The 22,937-nt window shown below is 33.4% G+C and overlaps 1 non-coding gene across 1 annotated transcript; it reads right to left on the minus strand.

Annotated features, from left to right (window-relative positions):
* Nucleotides 1–265: 265 nt before the first annotated feature.
* On the minus strand, nt 266–372 carry LOC148763081 (small nucleolar RNA R71). The gene has a single exon (XR_016026062.1). It is a non-coding gene; the product is annotated as a small nucleolar RNA R71 (small nucleolar RNA).
* Nucleotides 373–22,937: the final 22,565 nt, after the last annotated feature.

Consider the following 22,937-nt stretch of genomic DNA (forward strand, 5'->3'; position numbering starts at 1 on the left):
TCAGACTTAAATGCAATTTGTAAGTGCAATTTGTAGGACCACCCAATAATGATCATAATGCTCATATTGTGAATTTTCTAGAGATCTATGATACATTCAAGCACAATGGAGTCATTGATGATGCACCTAGATTGAGACTTTTTCCTTTTTTTTTGCGAGATAAGGCAAAGAATTGGCTGAATTCATTTCTTGTGGATCTATTACTACTTGGGATGATTTGGCTCAAAAGTTTTTAGTTAAGTTCTTTCCACTAGCCAAGACAACAAAGATGAGGAATGACATCACATCATTCATGCAACTAGATTCAAAATTGCTATATGAAGCTTGGGAGAAGTACAAGTATTTACTTAGATGATGTCCTCATCATGGGTTACCTAAGTGGTTATAGGTACAAACATTTTATAATGGGTTGATGAGTCTTGTTAGAACTACCATTGATGCTAAAGTTGGGGGAGCATTCACGGCAAAATCTATTGATGAGGCATATGACAAATTGGAGGAAATGGCATCTAATAACTACTGATGGCCATCTGAGAGATCGATGCCTAGGAAAGTAGCTGGAATTCATGAGATGGATGCTATCAATGCCTTAACTGCACAGATAGCTGCATTAACTAAGAAATTTGATACTTTAGGGGTTCATTTTGTTCAGAACCCATTTGTCACTTGTGATTTGTGTGAAGAAAGGCATTCTAGTGATCATTGCCCAGCTAATTCTGAATCAGTACAGTTTGTTGGAAACCCCAATAGGTAGCAGAAGAATTCGTATTCCAACATTTACAATCTTGGTTAGAGGAATTATCCTAATTTTTCTTGGAACAATAATCAAGGATCTTCATCAACTCCAAAGCCAAATTTTCATCCCAAATTTCCACCTTAATATAGAGTAATTATACTTGAGAAAAAGCCATTTATGGAAGAGTTACTTATGAAGTACACGACAAAGATTGATTCTTTCACTCAGCATCATTAAAGAACCTTGAGACACAAGTTGGTCAACTCGCCAACACCATCAACAATTGACCTCAAGGGGACTTACCTAGTGAGAAGCTAATATTAGAAAAGAAGCTAAGGAGCATGTTAAGGCAATCACCTTTAGGAGTGGAAAAGTGGTAGGAAGTAGTAACAAGCAAGCTGAAACTTAAAATAACCTTGTTGAGAAAGAAATAATGGTTGAGAATGTTGATGTCAAGCTCAGCTCTACAATATGTTTATTATGCCATTCTTACATAAGAATGCATGTTTGCTTACTTGGGTACCTCGAAAATCGTTAAAAGACGACAATGTACCAAATGGTACAATTAAGTTGAATTAAGCCTTGAACTAGTCCAAATAGAGATTTTAAGGTGAAATTTAAAATTTTAAATTCCTAGAATAACTTAAAATGGTGATTCAGAGTTCGAGGACCGATTTGGAGTCAAATTGGAATTTTCATGATTCGGGGGTAAAATGGTCATTTCGCCACCCGAGGTTAGGATGTGAGAGTTAGATGAAATTTTTGACTAAGATTGATCATTTGGGGTATAATTTGAGTTTGAGAAGTGAAGAATTTTAATTTTGGTGTTTTTTCGAGGATAGGGGCAAAATAGTCATTTTGCCACCCTAGGGGCAAAATGGTAATTTTACACACCCAACACTTGTCATGGTCATAGAATTCATCCATTGACTTTTTATGTTATGGATAAGTGAGAAAATATATGTGGTGCAAATAAAAAGTTTAAATTTTTAAAGTTTAAAAAATGGACCAATAATAAAATGACACTTATCAAGCTTAGAATATTTTATTATTTCCTTTAAAAATCAGCCTATAAACCTCTCACTTTTCTCCAAATATTCAGCTAAGCAAGGAAAGAGGGAAACAAAGAAAGAACAAACCCTAGGTGGAGAATTTCAAGAGAAAAAATGTGGAAAATCAAGGAAAACAAGTGAAAAAGGTAGAATTTCTCAATTTAAACTTGAAATCTATTTTCCTTAAGCATTTCTCCTTATTTTCCATGGTTAAATTTCATGTTTTCATGGTGAATTCATGGCTAGCCGAATGGGTATGGAGAGAGAATGATGTTGGATTGATTTGATTTCAAGTTATGTTAGTGTTTTTAGTTAGTTTACCATGTCTAGAAGGAAAACAATAAGAAAAGAATTCATTTTCCTCATCACTCATCAATGGCCGAACCTACCTTGTATTGAGTGAGGATGAATTTGATTTTTTTATTTTAAGAGAATTGGTTAGAAAATGATGAATTATGGTGTGGAAAAGTAGTAGGAAAAATCACGGTGTTAATGCACCATTATTGACCAAAAATTCTAAGAAGAAAAGTGAAGATGGTTTTGCCAAATTTTAGGTTATTTGACTTGTGTTTGGTGAATTAAGGTATTGGAAAAGAAATGGAGCAATTTGGAGCTAAATTGGACGCGTTGGCCAATTAATCGGGTGATAAGATGAATTAGGACAATATTGGGTTTAGATGGTTACTGTGCATTTTGCATTCCATATCATGCATTAGTAGTCTAAATTAGTTTAATTTCGATTTAGTACCAATGTAGTAAGTTTCTCGATTTTGTACTATGTCAAGGTGGTGAATCCTCCGATAAAGGCAAAAAAATTGTACCCGAGGATCGATAGTTGGAGCAGTCTAAAAATTCGACTTCCGAAATAGTGAGTAACCTTACTATCGTCTTAATTATCTAGAGTGGTTTTTATTCGATTTTGTGAATTTTATGGAAAACTTATTAAATGATTAATTTTTCGATTTTATAAACAAAATGTGATTTAATGAAATGATTTCATAAAATTGTTTTAAAATTGAATGATGGTTTGAAAATAGAGTAATTGGAGACTATTTTTGTGTGTTGTAAATTCATGATTCTAATTGATTGGCTTATGGCAATATTGGCATGGATGGTTGATTTGATAAATGTGTTGGAAATGTATAAATTGTTGATTTGCCTTGAAAGGCTGTAAAATAAAATAAAATAATTACCATGTCATGCTATTGCAAATTTTATTGTAAGGTGGGTTTAGCTTGCTGCACAGAACCAGTCTATTAGAGGGGCACGGAACCTGGTCATATTCATACCTCAGTATGAGAGGCGCCGATGGATAATTCCTGAGGTTAACATTTTAGGGTTCACTTCAAGCCAAACCACCACGTGAAGGTGAACTCAGCCAACGCCAAGGAACGACTATGTTTTCAAAATAAAAACATAATTTATGCGTACATAACTTTTTAACAGCCTTGGTGGACTCGGTTGGGATAGCCCTCGATCAAGGCATCCTTGATAACTGGGTATGAGAATGATTTTGGCACGAGCCAAAGCTTTTAAGAAATTCATAAGCCATGTTGATTACTCGATTTATATGAATTGATTTTATTTGGTTGAAATGAGTTGAAAGGTGATGAATTACAGTATGTTAAACAATTTTATCTGTCTCTATTTATTCAGCTTTAGATATTTTAGATGGTATTTGTTTACTCACTAAGATTATATAATCTCACCACCCTCCTTTCACCCCTTTCAGGCTTAGGATAGTCGGTAGATAGCTCACTTTGTTGAGGGCTACAGTTGGACTTGCATCCTCAAAAACTGTAAGTTTATTGTTTTTAATAGCTTTTGGTCGTTCGTGGGCTCACATGTCACTATAAATTAAATTTTATACTTTGGTTATCTGTATTACAGTATGTATGAATTTATTTAGCTTTTACGCTACAAAAATTATTTACCGGTAACTCTATAAATATTGTTTTATAAGAAAATAGAATATTTTATTGAATATTTTTATTATATTCACATAGTTATAATTTCATTTTAAATGAATGTTTTAAACATCTAAACTTATTTTTGATTATGAATTATGTGTTTTATACTCGCACACTACATTTTAAGCTGGTTTCAAAATTTTTGGGAAAAATGACCAAAATACCCCTGTGTAGTTGAAATATCTCTTTGACTGTTTTTGAACTGAAATTGGTTCATATCACTTTAAAACATGATTTTAATAACTAATACTCATAGGGGAAGCGAGAAAACTGATGTTAAGCCTTACGAGATTTCGATTGGCATTTCGGGTAATGAATGTCTATCGGGACATCACGGCGATTGTCACGGGCTCGATGGGAGTTCCGAGTCGTGACAGTTGATGTTCGATCTCAAGTGAAGGAGGCCAAGTCAAACCCACCACCACCTTTCCCTCCACATTTTTAGAAAAAAAAATTCTCGATAAATAGTTCTTAAAGTTTCTAAAGGTATTTAAAATCTCTACATTAATATTCTTTTTATTGAAGCTTTGGATCAAATGCCCACTTATGTTTAGTTTCTGAAAGATATTTTGACCAAAATAGGAAAATTGGATGAGTATGAGACAGTTGCACTTACAAAAGAGTGCAGTGCTATCATTTACAACAAGCTTCCACCAAAACTCAAAGATCTTGATAGTTTTACTATTACTTGCACTATTGGTGCTTTATTCTTTGCAAAAGCTTTAAGTGATTTGGGAGCTAGTATCAATTTGATGCCTTAGTCGATTTATTAAAAACTTGGTTTGGGGGAAATTAAGTCAACTAATTTAACACTACAACTTGCTGATTGACCTCAAACATATCTAAGAGGTATTGTTGAAAATGTGCTTGTAGAAGTTGATAAGTTAATCTTTCCACTAGACTTTATTGTACTTGATATTAAGGAAGATCGAGATGTTTCAATCATACTGGGTGACCATTGCTGTGCACTGCTAGAACTCTTATTGATGTTGAGAAATGAGAACTTACCTTAGAGGTTCAGGACCAAGAGGTAACTTTCAATAGTTTTAGAGCTTTAAAATTTTCGAAAGAATTTAATGAATGCTTTGTAGTGACTGTAGTAAATAATGTCACTAGTGAAGTATTTAATGTGAACTATCTCAGTGGCCCACTAGAGGCTTTCCTAGTTGATAATTGTAAGAGGGATGATGATGATTTTTTTGAATGTCTGAATTTGTGGGATGCTCCATTGCACATCATGAGAACACAATTTAAGTCTTTGGATCTTTCATCTACTTCATCTTCATCAGCCAAGCCATCCATTGAAGAACCTCCTACCTTGGAACTTAAACCTTTACTAGTACATTTGAGGTATGCTTTTCTTGACGACTCATCTACGCTTCCTATTATTTTTTCTGCTTCTCTTACAAATGTGCAAGAAGATAAGCTTTTACGAGTGCTAAGGGAGCATAAGAAGGCATTAGGATGGACTATTGTCGACATTAAGGGAATTAGTCTTTTTATATGCATGCACAATAACTTTTTAGAGGACAACTACAAGCCACCATTAAGCATCAAAGGAGACTTAATTCAATCATGAAAAAGGTGGTCAAGAAAGAGATCTATGAGACCTTGACCTCTATAGGCCCGTAACTAGGTGTAGACGCGATAATGCAGGCCAGGGATAATTTCATCATTTCTCATGGTGAGCCCCTAGAAGTAGGCTTTTAGACATTATTAAGGTCTAAGTAGGCCTAAGGAATAAATAAATGAGGGTAAAATAAATGAAGAAGATATAAATACTGATAATTTTCATGATAAGAGTAAAATGGTCATTTTGCACCTAGAGCCTAAATTTTTAAGTTTTCGTGAACTTGAGTACTTTTAGACTATTATGGACTTTGTCTTAGTGTTAAAGGAGTAAAAAGAGTGCATAAAGGAAAGGAGGAAGACAAGTGGCCTTGTTAGGGGCATTGTTGTAAATTGTATGAAAATTGGATAAACTTTAACTATAAATATTTAATCTCCAGTAGCTTTTCTTCAGTTTTCCAACAGCGTCTCTTCTTCTTCTTCCTCCTATCCTCCTCTCCATTCCATGTTTCTTTGTACCTTTCATGGAAGTATCCTTTGAAACCTTTAAAACTTCCTCAAATTAGCTTTATTTCTCAGGTTTTTCTACACCCTTTCATAGGGTTTGTCATGCTCTTCCACTTTTACACCTTAACAGCCTTCAAAAGTCTTTCTTAAGTACATTCACTCACTAGTTGGACGTGTAGAGAGAGAGGGAGTGATTTCCCTTATTAGCTTGGAAGAATTTTGAAAAGAAATTCAATTACAAATCCACCAAGGTGAGTGAACTTGCATTTGAAATATTTTGGAAAATGTATTAGTATTTGGATGAAGCATGTGAATGATTTTTATTTGATTTTTCCTTAAAGATTATGCATGGGAACAAGCCTTTATTAAAACGTTTTATGTGGTGAGTGTGCAATATGATGAATCCTTGTGCTCCTATAGGATGCTGATATATATATATATAGATATATGTTGTGTATCGATATTTAATGTTGTGTAATAAATATGACCGTGCGTGTGCGCGATGTGGGGGATGCACATGCTGGTGATGACGGGTGCGGGATTATGGATGATGATATTGCCTGTGCGCGATGTGGGGGATGCACACAGCGGTATTAGCTATGCACGATGTGGGGGATGCACATGATGGCTCCAGCTATGTGCACGAGTCGGGGTTGCACATGAGTTGGGTGACGCGGTGGTGGTATTGGTGTTTATATATGTATATATATATATATATATATATATATATATATATATATATATATATATATATTTATTTATGCAATAGAAAGTTCATGAATATGGTATATGGTTGAAATGTATGTGAAATCTTGCATGTTAAACCTTGGAAATTGCTAAGTATTTTCAAGTTGATTTTGTCATTGCAACAAAATGGCCTTCTCTTGATATAATGAGAACTTTCTTTTTGGTGTCCTATTTCTCGCTACAGCGAGAAACTCTTGAGTTGGGAGGCTAGCTACAGTCCTATAACTTACTGTAGCGAGAATACATTATCGCTGCAGCGAGATGTCTACAGGTGGTTTCGCTACAGTGAGAAACCTTCTGTCGTGTTTGCTACCTTGTTTGGTTTTTGCCATATTTTTCACTTCTTTAACATCATAGTTGATCATGGACTTCCAACATCAAGGAATTAATTAATTAAGTTTGAAATGAGTGGTTTTAGTGAGAAACCCTCGGCCAGTTGATGATTTGAGCCCAAATTTTGCTGCAGCGAGAATGCCTTTCTACTGCAGCGAAGATCAATCAATTCGCTTGACTTTCTTGAATGCTACTAAACTTTTCACTCTTCAAATTCTTTGTTGTGCATGGATCCTTCATCATCAAGTGATTAACCAATTGAGGGTTTAATGAGGGGTTTTAAAAAGAACTAAACTAAATTGCATTATTTTTTAACATAAGTGCATCATGATTTCTTTAAACTTTTCTTATCGTTTGCCTGTTCCCTTCCTTTGTTCACTCACTGGGTTTATACTCACTGTTTTCAACTTCATGTTTTCAGATCAGGAGGCAATCAGTAACTAGGTCGAGGTGGTCTCATAGATTCGTCTCCTTGGTAGGTATTTTGGCATTCAATAGCTATACTTTCGTCCGAGTCTCTTCGTTAGAAGTCGAGTATCCCTTTTCCTGTGTATAGACAAACCCGATGTAAATTATTAAGATGTATGTTTTAGACAATATATGTATATTTTGATTGGTAATGCCACTATGAGTTGGCAATGGTAAGCATTATTTTGAATTGGAATTATGAAATGTGACTATAGGAACTTTTGATGGAATGATAAATAGGTCATCTAAATAGGCTTGCTTGGGCTTAATGGGCTATGCCCATTGGGCCCATGTGCCGATCATGGCCCGAAAACTGGGCTGTGACAAGATCATTAAGTGGTTAGATGCTGACATTATTTATCTGATTTCAAACAGTGCATGGGTAAGTCTAGTCCAATGTGTGCCAAAGAAAAGAGGGATGACTATGGTTTCTGTTGTTGATTTTATCATGCAAGTGTACATATCATAACAAGTAATATAATAGTATGTAGAGTGTCAAATCCCACAGAGAATTGAACCAACTTTTTCTTAGTACTAAAATTAACACAACCTAATCTTATTCAAATAATCGAATTAAAGTGATTAATTAAAAGCAAAATTGAAATTAAATAATAACTAAATTAAATCTAAAAGTTGATAAATAAGATCTTACTAGAAAAATTCAATTAATAAAAAATCTATGATTATAATATTCGTCAACACTTCATTTGAAACTTATTTCTCTCTCTAAATTTGAATACATGTCTATGTAAATTCAACTGAATAAAGATTCATTAAGTTTGTACTATAATCTTGGCTACATGCGACACATAGATATATATTTATCCTATATGCAAATCAAATCAACTAATCAACTAACTGAATTTGAATACATGCTATTCCATTCTTGCCTTAATCTAAACTCCCTTTGTCAAGTTATATTTAGATATCCAAATCAATCTAATTGGTGATCAAGCAATTAGAAGCATTAAACACAGAATTAGAATAAACAACTCATACCCATTGAAAATAAGCAAAAGATAAATAATGAATTTAAACTACATGTTGAGTTCAATCATAATCCTAGAAAAGTAAATTAGTTCATAACTAAAGATAAAAACATAATCCAAATAAGTTTAACCATTGTAACAATTCAAGAAAACAAAGAATAAGAAGAGAAGAACAAAAACCTGAAGATTTGTCAAATCTTCAATCTTTAATCTTGCAGAATCCTCTTGCTTTTTTAATTATTTTTTAGTTGCTTTTCTTTAGAGAAAATGTAGTAAAAACCTCTTGTTTTATTGCCTCAAAATTGCCTTTTAAAAGCCTCCAAAATGACCTAATTCTATTAAAAGTTTAAAAAATAAAGCTTGGATATCAGAACTGAGCGCTGTAGCCTTCCTTCTTGAACGCCATGATGCCCTACTATCGGGTGGATGAATGGTGCCTCAATTTTTCTAAGGTGCCACAACCTTGCTTCACCAGTGCTATAGCATCGTGATCCCCAGTTCTTGTATGGTAGATTGGCATTAAGGGTGTCACACCCTTCTTCTCTTTAAAGCCATGGCCTTCATTTTCTAATGCTGCCTTGTGCAGAAACTGTAGCAATCTAGCTTATTCCAACTTGAATTTCTCCTCGATCTGATCCTAAACCTTAAATTATAACAAGAATGTTGTACCTTTGTCTGTTAGCTTTTCAATGGCTCAAATCACGTCAATTGGATTTCTATAACGAGAGTTATGATCGAAATACTGTAACAAGTACAAACGAAGCTATCACTAGGCTTGCACGGATTATCACCAAATAAGGTCTTTTCATCAAATATCCTACAAAAGCAATAAAAGAGATTAGCAATAACTAAAATTAAAGTAATTTATAGCAATTTAACAAAAAATTAAACTAAAATAACTTAAACTAAACTACTCAACATGCATTGAACCTAACTAAGAGAAACATCTAAATACTTAATTCTGAACCTAAACCCTCAATGACTTAGCTACCTAAGTGCCCAAAATGTGACAAAATAACTCTACAAAATAGACTTATCACAACCCCAAACTTAAAATTGTGTTAGTCCTTAAGCAAAACGTAAAACAAAAGGAAAGAACAGAAATGAAAAACATAACTAACTTGAAGTAGGTTGCACTAAATCAATGATCACCTTTTATTTCCTCATAAGTTATCCCATATTCTCAACTTAAATCAAAACATAAATATTATTCAAGTTCACATTTCAATTCAAATGTAAGCTCATCCTCGAATGGATTTATGTGTGTGTGTGCAATCTTTTTACCAAGAACATCATGCTGTCCGAATAAGTTTATGCTCTTGGAAAATTTAAATTAGTACTAGAGTTTCATATGTTTGCTTTTCATCTTTCTCTTCACTGATGTAGACTCATACTTAGTCAAAGATCCTTAGGACTTTAATGAGCTTGTAATGTATGGTTAGGGTCAAGGTAGGAAATGGGATATAATGTAGCTCAAATCACCTAAGAACATAATCATTCTAAGCCCCATATAGAGCAACTTCATTCCAAGTACATCATTTTTCTTTTCTTCCAACCTTTCATTTCAAACACTTTATTTTTCTTTTTGGATTTCACCACAAACTTATTTCTTTTTGTAGGTAGTGGGGTGAATACTAACACAATTCTTGAACTTTTCCAACAACTTCACATTTTCTACCTTCTTTAACTTTTAGCTCTATACATTTCCTAAAATGATTTATCTACTTGAAAGTGAAGGATGCAAAATTTAAAATTTATTTAAAGGCTAGGCTAAATTAATTATGCGTTTAACAATGAAAAGGAAAATTAGGCTCAAAGGGGTATATGTTGTCAATTTTGCACACACAAGTATATGTATTGAACAAGTAATATAGACAATAAGTCTAGAATCATATCTCATAGGGATTTGTTCCTAATTCTTCACTGAGTACTAAACTTTTGACAAATTAATCTTATTCAAGTAACTTGATTTTTTAGACAATTAATTAAAACTAAATTCAATCAAAAAACTAAATTAATTAACAAAAACTAAAATTCACTAGAGAAAGGCAACGGATTAAAACCTAGGATGATGGGTTCATTCAACAATTCATTTGACACTAGTTTTTTCTATTATTTACATTCATGGGTGGTTTTACTGACCTAGAATCCAAAGCTATGTACAGGTCACCGCAAGGTGCTTGCACAAATGCCTAACTTAATTGGGTCACTATATGTCTATAGTAATCAATTAAATAAGGTTCATTAAGCTAGTATTCTAATTTGGCTATGTATGGCAATTGGTGCATGTCTATCCTAATTGCGACTCAGATCACCTAAGTGACATGAACATATAATATTTAATCTTAGTCCAATCTAAAATCTCTCTAACAAGTCTCAATTAGATTCACAAATCAGTTAATTGTTGGTCAAACAATCAAAAGCATTAAGAGCAAATTTAAATAAGTAAAATTATACCCATTGATAGTAAATAAAGGAGAAACAAATATACAGATTACATGTTGAAATCCACCACAATCCTAGAAAAGCAAATTAGTTCATAATATCTAAATAAAACATCATCCAAAGAAAATTAGCCATTAATCCAATTTAAGAAAATCTAAAAACACAGAACTAGAGAAAGAAGCTAATGATTGAAGCTTTTGATCTTGATTCTCTCTCAATATCTCTTTCTTCTTTTTTTTTTTGCCTTGTTTTGTCCAGAATAGTTGTTTTCCGTCTGCCTCTAAGTTTTTATCTAAAAAGACGTATTTATAGCCACTTGAAAAGCCCTAATTTTTAAAAATTATAATTACAAAAAAATCAAGAATTTTTTCAAGCACCATGGCTTTCATTTTCCAAAGCCACGACCCTCACTTCTCTATGTTGATGCCCGTGCTATTCTCCTTTTAAACGTCTCGGCTCTCAAGGTTCTGTCTTGACTTTTATTTTCTTAGTGTAGTACTTCCACTTCGACAAGGATTTAAACTATATTTTGATTAGAAATGGGTGACATGGTAAACATTAAAGTTGTAGCTTTGTCTCTTAGCATTTCAGTGGTCAAAGAATTACATCATTTGGACTTTTGTAGCTCAAGTTATCCTCAAAACACTACAACATATACAAATGAAGCTATCACCATACTTGTGCATTTTTTTTTATCAAATGAACCTTTCTCATCAAATTTCCTACAAAAGCAATAAGAGAAATCAACAATAACTATTCTTAATATAATTCAAAACAAACTAAATTAAAATTAAACCAAAATAACTTAAATGAAACTACTAAACAATAATCACACTTAACTAAGAAAAACACCTAAAATACTATAATTTGAACCTAAAATCTAAAAAACCTAACTACTTAAGCCCCGAAAATGTGTCAAAATAACTCTATATAATGAAGTTATCAATATGCCTCATCAATTGACTTAGCCATTAAAGCTCTTCTCGTAGGGGCATCAGTTGTGGTTTGAACATTACTACTCAATCCATTGTAAAATATTTACACTTATAGCCACTTTGGAAGACCATGATATGGGCACCACTTAAGTAAGCCCTTGTATCTTTCCTAGGCCTCGTACAATGATTCAGAATCTAGCTGCGATGTGATATCATTCCTCATTTTTGTTGTTTTGGCCAGAAAAAAGAACTTAGCAAGGAACTTCTGAGAAAGATCATCCCATGTTATTATAGATCCAATAAAGAGTGCATTCAACCATGCTTTAGCTTTGTCCTTCAATGAAAAAGGGAAAAACCTCAAACAAATTGCATCATTTGTGACACCATTGTGTTTAAAGGTATCACATATTTCCAAGAAATTTGAAATATAGGCATTTGGATCATCATTTGGAAAACCCCCAAACTGGACGAAAGTTTGAGTCATGGTGATGATAGCCAGCTTGATCTCGAAATTGTTGGCTTGAATGGCCGACCTTTAAATACTCAATGGAATCTTTTCTACCAACGGAATAGCATAATTCCTTAAATAGTGATTTTTAGCTACTCCATGCTCTTGGATTTGCTGCTCACCTTATCGATTAGCCATTGTATTCATTTGACCAAAGCCTTGTTGATTTTCTTGTCGAAGTCTTTGGAATGTTCTCTTAATCTCTAGATCACACGATATAATCTCCAAGATTTTTGCTCTTCTTATACAACGGCGGAACGAACCCAAAAAGCAAAGAAAGAAAAACTCAAATTAAGACTAATATGTTGAATTTTATTATTAGCTAAATTAGTAGAAAAACAGACCCCTGTTGAGGGCATCAAAAACTTGTTGTTAATTTTGCATGCACAAGTATAAATATCGAAAAAGTAATATAAACAATAAGTCCAGAATCATATCCCACAGTGATTTGTTCCTACTTTTCACTAAGCACTAAAATTATTACCAATTAATCTTATTCAAGTAACTTGATTTTTTAGAAAATTAATTAAAACTAAATTCAATAAAAAACTAAACTAATTAACAAATACTAAAAATTCACTAGAGAAAGGCAATAGATATAATCCTAGGATTATGGGTTCATTCAACAATTCATCTGACACTAGCTTTTCCTATTATTTACATTAATTGGTGGTTTTACTAACCTATAATCAAAAGATATGTACAAGTCTCTATCGAGATGCTTGCACAAATACCTAACTTAATTGGATCACTATGTGCCTATAATAATAAATTAAATAAGGTTCATTAAGCGGTGTTCTAATTTGGCTATGTATGGCAACTAACGTATGTCTACCCTAATTGCGAATCAGATCACTTAAGTTACATGAACATATACTACTCAAATCTTAGTCCAATCTAAAATCTCTCAGTCAAGTCTCAATTAGATTCACAAATCAATTATTGTTGGCCAGACAATCAAAAGCATTAATAGAAAATTTCAATAAGAAAAACTGTACCCAATCATAATAAATAAAAGAGAAATAAATATTCAGATTACATGTGAAAATCCATCAGAATTTTAGAAAAGCAAATTAGTTCATAATATCTAAATGAAACATCATCCAAAGAAAATTAGCCATAAATCCAAGTTAAAGAAAATAAAAGAAACACAAAAGTAGATAAAGAAACTAATGATTGAAGCTTTGATCTTGATTCTCTTTTAATTTCTCTTTCTTTCTTGTTTTGTTTTTGGCTCCTTTTCTCCAGAATAATTGTTTACCATCCTCTCCTTAAGACCTTTGAAACAGACTTCATAAATAGACTTCAAATAACCTAATTTCCAAAATTCGATAAAAAGTTTCATTTTTGGAAATGTCTCAAGCGTCGCAGCCTTGCCTTCCTTGTTGCTTCAGTGCCATACCCTGTCTTATGGCATCACAACACTACTTTTTCAACGTTACAGTGCTCCACACTTGGGATTTTGTATGATGCCCTTCATTTCACCAGCGTCGTGGCCGTGCTCTCTTTAGCATTAGAGCCATGGCTTCCTCGGTGTCGCAACTTTGAGCAACTTAAGGCCGTGGCCTTCATCAATGTGCTGACTTGTGCAGAGCTGCAACTATCCAACATCTTCCTGTCACAGCCCAATTCTCGAGCCATGACTGGCGCAAGGGCCCAATAGGCGTGGCCCACTAGGCCCAAGCAAGCCTTTCTATGACAACTTGTTTATTAGAACACTTGTCCCTCTTTTACCTCTAAGGTTCTTAATTCATTATTTTCAAAAATAATTTCCTTTCGAAAATAAATCATGACATCTGAATAATACCATTCACAAAATAATACTATCATTTGCCAACCTGTGGTGACATTATCATGCAAACCAAATATACAGTGTTTGCAACAAATCTCATGAATTACATTTAAATAACCATTTACACATACAAAAGACCTTGACTATCAGTGGAGTGACTTTGGCATGGATACTATCATGGAGTGTTCTGGTAAACCTACCATAAGATGAACAGGAAGAAGCGCTTTTAATTGAGATCCAACTATCTACGAACTTGAAAACTAAAACATGAAATTGAAAAGGATGAGTATGAACCTAGTGAGAGAACATAGAAAGGGAACAAGCAAACGATATGGAGAGTTTTTCAAAAACATGATGTGCTCATTTAAAAACAATGCAATTTTGTATATTATGAACAAAACTTGATGCTGTGTTATTTTTCAACTCATTTTAAAACATTTAGGAAGTTCAAGCAAGGCAAGCATAGCAGAGTGAGAGTTTCTCGCTACAGTGAAAATCCAGAGCAAGGGTTAAGGCCATCCACTCGAGAGTTTCTTGCTGTAGTGAAAAGGCATTTTCGCTGCAACGAAAGTTCTGGGCAAATGAAATTAGGGGAAATTTCACTGCTATAAAAATCCAATCCTATTGCAACGAAAATCAGATTAAACACATTTGACAATAATCAAGTTTCAATAGTTAATGCAATCACATATTAATTCGAAACCCCTCTATATAGTAAATATATATATATATATATATATAAACTGGTAGACCACCACCGCCTCACCCAGCTCATGTGCACTCCCTTACCGCACATAGCCAAAGTCATCATGTGCACCCCCACATCGCGCACAGCTAATGCCATCGTGTGTACCCCCGTATCGTGCACAGGCAATATCATCATTCACACTCCCGCACCCCATCATAACCGGCATGTGCACTCCCACACCGCACATGCATAGTTATAATTATCACACAATATTAACTATCAATACACAACATATATATATCAACATAATATAGGAGCACAAGGATTCATCATATTACACATTCACAACATATAACATTTCATCAAGGGCTTGTTCCCATGTAATTTTTAAAGAAAAACCAATAAAATATTTCAAGTGGTTCAATCAAGCATATAATCATTTATTCCAAAACATTTTAAGGCAAGTTCACTCACCTTACGATTGTGGGATACTACGTTGTTATTAGTTTTGAGGCGTATCTAGCTATTTCTACTTGCCGGTCATTTGTTATTTCCTCCGGCATGCCACCACAGTACACTGTCTTTACTTTGCACTTCTAGCAACAATCCAAATTCAATATCTTTAGTGTACATCATTTTTACTTCTCTTTTTCATTCAATCGTGAATCTTTATTCAACTAACTTACATCTTGACACATTTTTACCAAAGTTGTTTTTATCCTTTGCTTGCGTAATTCTTTAAATTATAATTACCGACAACTCATTTATGACTCTAACACATATATTAATCTTTTCTAAGGACATTTATCAAGTTCAACCATCATTTCCACACCAATAACCAAGCATATGGTAGCAATTATAAATTTACTTCCATGAAACGTTTTCTAAGTCTACATGTACTACCATTCTCATTTACATGTTGCCACCAAGCATAACATCAATATTCATTCATGCACACCAACACCCATAACCTTGTAAGCCTTTCCTAACAACACATATCCACACATATTCACATATATCCAAACTTCCAATTAATATAAGTGCCTTCCAACCATACCCATGACATCACAATAACATTACATATTGCACACAATCATTCTCACAATATTAAACCAATCATAGGCTTCAAATTGTAGCATTAAGCTTACCACTTGGGTTTAGCTTGGATTTCACCCAATAAAATTCATAATTTTCTCGCACCCATGAACACCATAGATGCCATAAAATGATTCACACATTATTCCTCCAAAGATTTAACTAACCGAGAGCTTAAAACACAAAAATCCTTACCTTATGTTTCTTGAATCTTGAGACCCACTTGATATTTCTTCAATTACTCTTGAATCACTTACTACCCAAGCCTCCCACTTCTCTCTCCTTTCTTTTCTTTGTCGATTCTCTTTATTTTTCTTTTCAAATGCAAGGTGGTAAGGTGAAAATAACATGGGAGCATGAAAATGGCGTGGGAACATGAAGAAGAAGAAGAAAATATCTGCTAGAGAAGATAAGAACCAATCATGGATAAGGAAGAAAAGAGTCAAAGCTTTCTTTGGAAGCTTTGACCACAATAATGGCAAAATTACCATTTTACCTTCCAAGATTTTCACCCTTTTTAATTGTATCCTCCCATAATCTTTTAAATTCCAATTTCCTTCTATTATCTTCTTTTACACATATACAACCGAAATATAAAGTTTGTACTCCAACACAGTGTCCCCATAATATTTAAAATATTTACTTACTTGCGCTAGCTTTATTTAATAAAGACACGCGGGCCCCATTAACATCATTTTGCTCTGAAATTTCCTTGTTCTTTTTCTCCCATACTTAGATTAACCATATACTCCTTCATGAAAAATTTTGACATTGAATAAAATATTAATAATTTAACAATATTTTATTAATAAAATATTATTTTATTTCAAAATTTTCTACTTGTCGCCTAAGCACCCAAAATGTTTTACTATGCCTCGATTCACTTCCAAATCACTTTTTATTTCGCTAATTCTTCTTCGATAAAAATATTATTATTTTGTTATTATTTCTTCACGTGCAGAATATTTTCTCCAAACTATTCCTTTCGCCTTTCATCACTTTTAAACACTCTGATTAACCTCAATTGGCATTTGATAAACTTTATTAGCTACCTTATCAAAGTACAGGATATTACACTTCCAACGTGATTTTCACCTCGATCGGATCTGAATTGGGGCAAAGTGGTCAACATGAAAGTGTAGCTTTATCTCTTTGCTTTCAAATGGATAAGAATCGCGTCACTTGGACTTATATAGCTCAAGTTATCCTCAAAATATTGCAGCATGTATGAATGAAGCCATAACCATACTTGTATAGTTTTCTATCAAATGAGCCTTTTTTATCAAATTTCCTACAAAAGCAATGAAAGAAGTCAACAATAACTATTATTAAAGTAATATAAAACATAATAAAGTAAAATTAAACTAATATAACTTAAATTAAACTACTCAAAATGTAATCAAATTTAAACGAGACTAGCACCTAAAATACTAAAATCTGAACCTAAAATCTCAAAGATCTAGCTATTTAAGCTCCTAAAATGTGTCAAAATAACTCTAAATAGTAGAATTATCAAGCATATGTTGATCTTTAAGCATTGTTGATGTCCCTTTTCAATAATACAATGATTAGGAACTTTTAAGAACAATGCTTTGATACATAAAGATCTCATAATTGTACCTCAATACAATTCATTCACAAAGCATAAATATAGTGCGGCATTCCCACCGGGTGACCCACTCGAAGGTATTGTTTCGTTTGGGTTAAGTTCACCAGCCATACAGTGCTTCTGCAGAGCTCACCAAGCCTCGAACCTAGGACCTTTTGTTTCCCCCCGAAGGGAACGCCTTTAACCATTCTAGCTGCCAGATGAAACAATACCTTCGAGTGGGTCCCCCAGTGGGAATGCCACATATAGTTCCATGGTCTTTTATCTACATAAGTATAAATAGTAATTAAATTACAAACTCATGGATAAAGAACTACCTCATTGTTATTATAAATAACAAAATGTCATACATAAATATCTTAAATTGTAATTCCTATACAATCACAGATTGACTTGTAAGGCTCATACTAATACTTTTCATGGGAGCAAGCACAACCCTTACAAATGCATTTTACCGGGAGCAAGCATAACCCACAAATGCCTTTTACTAAAAGCAAGCACAACCCATAAATATGCCTTTTAACGAGAGCAAGCATAACCCATAACTAGCTTTTCAAGGTTAAGCTAGAACCTTTACGATGATGGGTATAATGAATAACAATGTTTGCCTCTAAGAGGTAGATTTTGCTAGGTGAGTACAATGCTGGAAGAGTATGATACGTACAAAGATATGTGTAAACAATAGGAATGAAAGCAAAATGAATTTGAAGCCCAAAGATAGCTTGAAAGCTAAGTGGAAGAATGTGTTTTTCTTGCTCTAGTTCAATTTTTCTTTCTTTATTCTTTTTTTCTTGATCGTATTTGATACTTGAGTATTTAATGTTTTTCTCAACTTTTCCAACCTTTTAAAATATGTTAAGAAGTCCTTTTTATGATTTGAAAAAGTTTAAAGCCATTAGAGATTATTTTAGCAAGAAACTAGCCATTTATCTTTTGAAATTTATGTGCAACATTCATCTAGCCTTGGCTAGTTGATTACCTCTCTCTATGGGTTGACTATGGCTTCATAAAATCTTGGAATTCATGTGCTCACTACCTTAGGGTCAACTAAAGACTTTATGGGGCTAACTATGATTGTATTTTCTAAAGTTTTCTTGCTCGTTCTTGCTCATTCTGCCATGGGATCGACTTGCCTTGCTCTAGAATTGATTGGGGCTTTAATTCTTCAATATTTCTTGTGATTTTATCATTTAGCTTGAGCCATATCTTCCTTATGATTAAATATTGAGTGATGACTGAGTTTCTTAACTTGAAGCCAGCTTAGTGTTGTGTAGATTGATGATCTTTGAATGCTTTGAGATGAACTCCACTTATGAACCTAACTTGCAATTTTGACATCTCTAAAATAAAATGTTAGAGAGATCATAAGCACTCAAACAGCTAAGTCAAACAAGCTTATAGATATAGTTCAATAACTTCAAGAATCAAGCCTTTATTTATGTACGGATAAATGTGTAAGAGCTCAATAATTTTGAGAATTTGTCAAGGATCACTTAAGTAATGTTGAAGCAAATTATGATATTTTGTCATTATCAAAACTATAATCAATTTAAAACTAACAGAATCTTTGTTTGAGCTTAAATTCTTTGATTCAACTTCATCTTTCTTTATGTAAACTCGGTTGATCAGCCTTTCTAGATGCTTAAATCTTGTATTTCACTATAAAAAGGTTGTACTGCCATGAAATGGTAGAAAGGTTATACTTGAGCCTTGAAAAAGTAGGATTGGTTATGTTGGTCCTTAAGGAGTGGTAACAAGGGGGTGACTAACACTTTTAAAAAGTGCCTTCATGTCAACTCTTATGCTTAAAACTCTTTGTAAGATGAAATGGAGAGATTAAAACTTGTTAAGGTTAAAAGACACCAAGTAAAGAAAAAGGTAAAAATAAGTGGACAAAATACAAGTATTTATAGTGGTTCGGTCTCTTTGACCCACATCCACTACCTTGATCTCCCAATCAAGATTTTTAACCCAACTTCACTATACTAGTGGAATTAACAGCTTCCACCAAGCTTGTATAAGGTGAGTTCTAACCCAAGCTCTAATCCCTTACAAATAATCTTAGAGTTCTTTCCACACCGTAATCAAATAAGAATTAAGAAGAAAAAGAAGTACAGATGATCACGTTGTTGATCCAAGATGAATACAATCAAGCTCATACACTTTTACAAGAATAAGAATGAAGATCAAGCATGTAAGAGAAGATTATTTGGCTTTTTGCTCAAAATGTGATCGTAAGTGCTTCTTTCTTGCTTCTTTGACTGTTAGAGCTTTAATTGATACTTGGGGAGCCAAAATTTTTTGCTATAGATAGTTTCTAGTCTTTCTGAATATGTCTGATGCCATACTAGTTGTTATTTTTTCTACTAGCATTTAAATTCAAATAGGTAGACAATGTTTCATTAATTGCTTAAAGGAAAGCTTTAACCGATTAAGCCTTCTCCGTCTCGCATTGTTTGGCAGCTTTGCTCACTATTAAAAGAGACTCTAACCTATTAAAAACTTTCTATTTTCAAAGTTCTCTATCTAGTAGACTTCTTTTAATTGGTTAGTCATCTCTTTGATTGATTGAAGCTTATCTCTTTTTATCTTTAACCGATTAAAATATGCTTTAACCAATTAAAAATTCTTTGAATTGAATTTCTTCATTTTCTCTCCCTTCAATGGTCATCATCAATTTAAATTTGGATTTTGGTGCTTCAAGATTCTTTAAGTCTTGTGCTTTAACCAATTAACCCTATTCTTTAACTAATTATCATACCTCTGTCATTTGCTTCTAGCCTTTTTCTTAATCAGTTAAGCCTAGTGCTAATTGATTAAGGCTTATTTGCCTTACCTTCAAATTGCTCCGAGTTTTGCCTTAATTGGTTAAGGCTTCACGTTAATTAGTTAATAATGTTTTGTTTTCACTAATCACATTCTTTTTTATTTCTTTAAGTGATTAACCCATCTTCAAATTTAGCAAGCATATTGTTTTGCCTTTAATTAACAAATTTGTTAGTGGGATTAAACTATATACTGCACACTTAAATAGTGAAGTTAGACATTAATGAATAAGGAATGTTTTGTTATCATAAAAAACATATGCAGTCAACATTCTTCCCCTTTTCTAATGATGACAAAACACTCTTAGATTAAGAGTGCAATGTCTTTAAAGAAATAAATTCTATGTCTAGATTTAGGGATTGCTCCCTCTAAGTATATGCTTCCCCTTAATATGTGCATTAAGAAAAATAAGGAATTCAAATTTTTTCTAGAAAACATTATTTGTCTGTGCATAAGTTTTCACAAGTATCAACTATATATGTAACCACATAGAACATTCATAATAGCCATACAAAACATACAACTTGACACACACATTGTTCAACCACATTATTCTTAGCTTAGTTATTTTTCCTACCTTCCTTTGCTTCCTATTTCTCTTTTTTTTTTGTCATCATTCAAAAAAAGGTCATACTTAAGCCTAATTAGAGTCTGAGGAGGGGGAAGACTCATTAGTGTCGAAGTGCACTTTCAAGGGTATAGGGGAGGAGTTGGAGGAGGAATCAAAGGGTGTTGAGGATGTGGAAGCAGAAGTTGATGGGATGATTTGAGGTGCTTCAGGTTTAGAGGGTTGTTTAATAGTGGTCAAAGCCAGTCTTATAGATTTTCTTCTTTTGAGAGTGGTGGTCTTGGTAGCCATTGTCTTTTTGCTTTTCCTAGAAGGTTTATTAGAAACTAACCCATTGATTGTTGCCTTGCTCTTGTCTTGAACTTGTTGTGTTGCAGTCCCCTTTTTATCTTTTTATGTTAGTTGGGCCTTTTGCTCCATCCTTTCTCTTGTTTTTTGCTAGTCAGCATCAGTTTCTTTGAGTAATTCAGTAATGAATTTGAAATCTCTATCTCTTCAGACTCTTTAGGAGATTTCTTATTAGTTTTAGTTACCTCTATATTTGCTTTGTTCTGATTTTCTTGTTCAACTTCCATCTCTTTTTTCTTTTTTTTTTTTATCATTCTTCTCTATCACTCCTTCACTTTCTTTTTCTTTCTCAATTCCTATATCTAGTTCAGTCTCATGGGTTGCAGCTTCATCTTGAAACTTACTTTCATTTTCAACATTTGCCTTGTTAGTTTCACTTTCAGGATCAAATGCATGTGTTTCAAATTGCTTTGTGGCAGCTCTTTCACTTGAAGCACTCTCAACTCTTCTTTGATTTGTAAGAGTCTCAACTTCCTTTTCTTTAAGGATCTAATTTTCAAGTTTCTGTAGTCTTTCTTCATTTTTGACAATCTTCTCAACTTGTTCAATCAACTTTCCATCAATTCTCATCAATAGGTTGAAAATCATGTCATTTTGAATGGGGGGTTGACTGATTAAAGAGAAGAGAGTGGAAAGAGTCTTAGGTCCTGAAAGACCTAGGGTACCTTTGAGTGTTTTGATTCTCTCATTTCTCTCAAGTTTATATCCCATCTTTTGTAATCTTTTAAGAAAAATACCTTGATCTTTGCTCTTGCTCTAGTCAGCCAAGAATCTAACACTTCAGATTCTTTCTTTTTGAATAAGGAGGAAATGATATTTCAATATGGTAGGTTGGCCTTATCTCTTAGACAAGTTCCTTTCATTCCTTTAATCATGTACTATGCTATATTCAAAGGAATTTCATTCACTGCAGATGACATCAGCCATTAGTATTGAGTGCAAACAAAATGGAAATTGCTACTTCTTCCATGTAAGATGGATCCCAAAAAGTAATGAAATATCCTCACTTGAGCATTCTTTATCTCACTTGCATAGCTTTGTTAGGGAAATTTTTCTTTTCTTCTTGTAATCATTTCCTACATGGGTGAAGGGTCATAGTTTGGGGAAATTGAAGATTCTCCCACTTGATACTTTGTTTTCAATAGTTTACCAATATCAGTAGCTATGATGTTAAATTCTTTTCTACACAGAAACAGATTCAGCCCATTCACTACAAAATCATTTAGGTTTACAAGCTCATCCTTTTTTAAGGTAATGCTAACGTAAAACTTTTTGACTAGAGTAGGACTATAATATCTATCTCCAAAGGTGCTTAAACCTTTAATTTTGAGTTCATCGAAAAACCTAGATAAATCAGCCTTAACCGAAGGGAATTCATCAAAGCTTCCCAAATCCATAAATTTTCCACACAAAATCATGGCATTCTCTATTTTCTTGTGTTTATCAGCATGTGTTTGATTCCTAAATCAAAAGGTTAAAGGCTTACCTTTTTCAATGGAGATGTCTTTCATTGGTGTACGTCTTTTAGTCTTTGGCCCCATTTTATTTTGACTCTTCCTTTCCATTTCAGTTGACACATCTAACACCATTTTGCCCTTTTCTTTGCTAGTAGAATAGAAGAGTCCTCAGCATGCCTATTTTTTTTACTCTTGTCAATAACTTTGCTAGTGATAGATATTTTTGCCATTGATCTTTGCTAAAGGTTGTGACTTAGGGTTTCTCAGTTTATTTTAGAACTGGAGGGAGGAAGAA

Source organism: Theobroma cacao, chromosome 4 (assembly GCF_053813885.1).
Source record: "Theobroma cacao isolate CCN51 chromosome 4, ASM5381388v1, whole genome shotgun sequence".
NCBI lineage: Eukaryota > Viridiplantae > Streptophyta > Magnoliopsida > Malvales > Malvaceae > Theobroma > Theobroma cacao.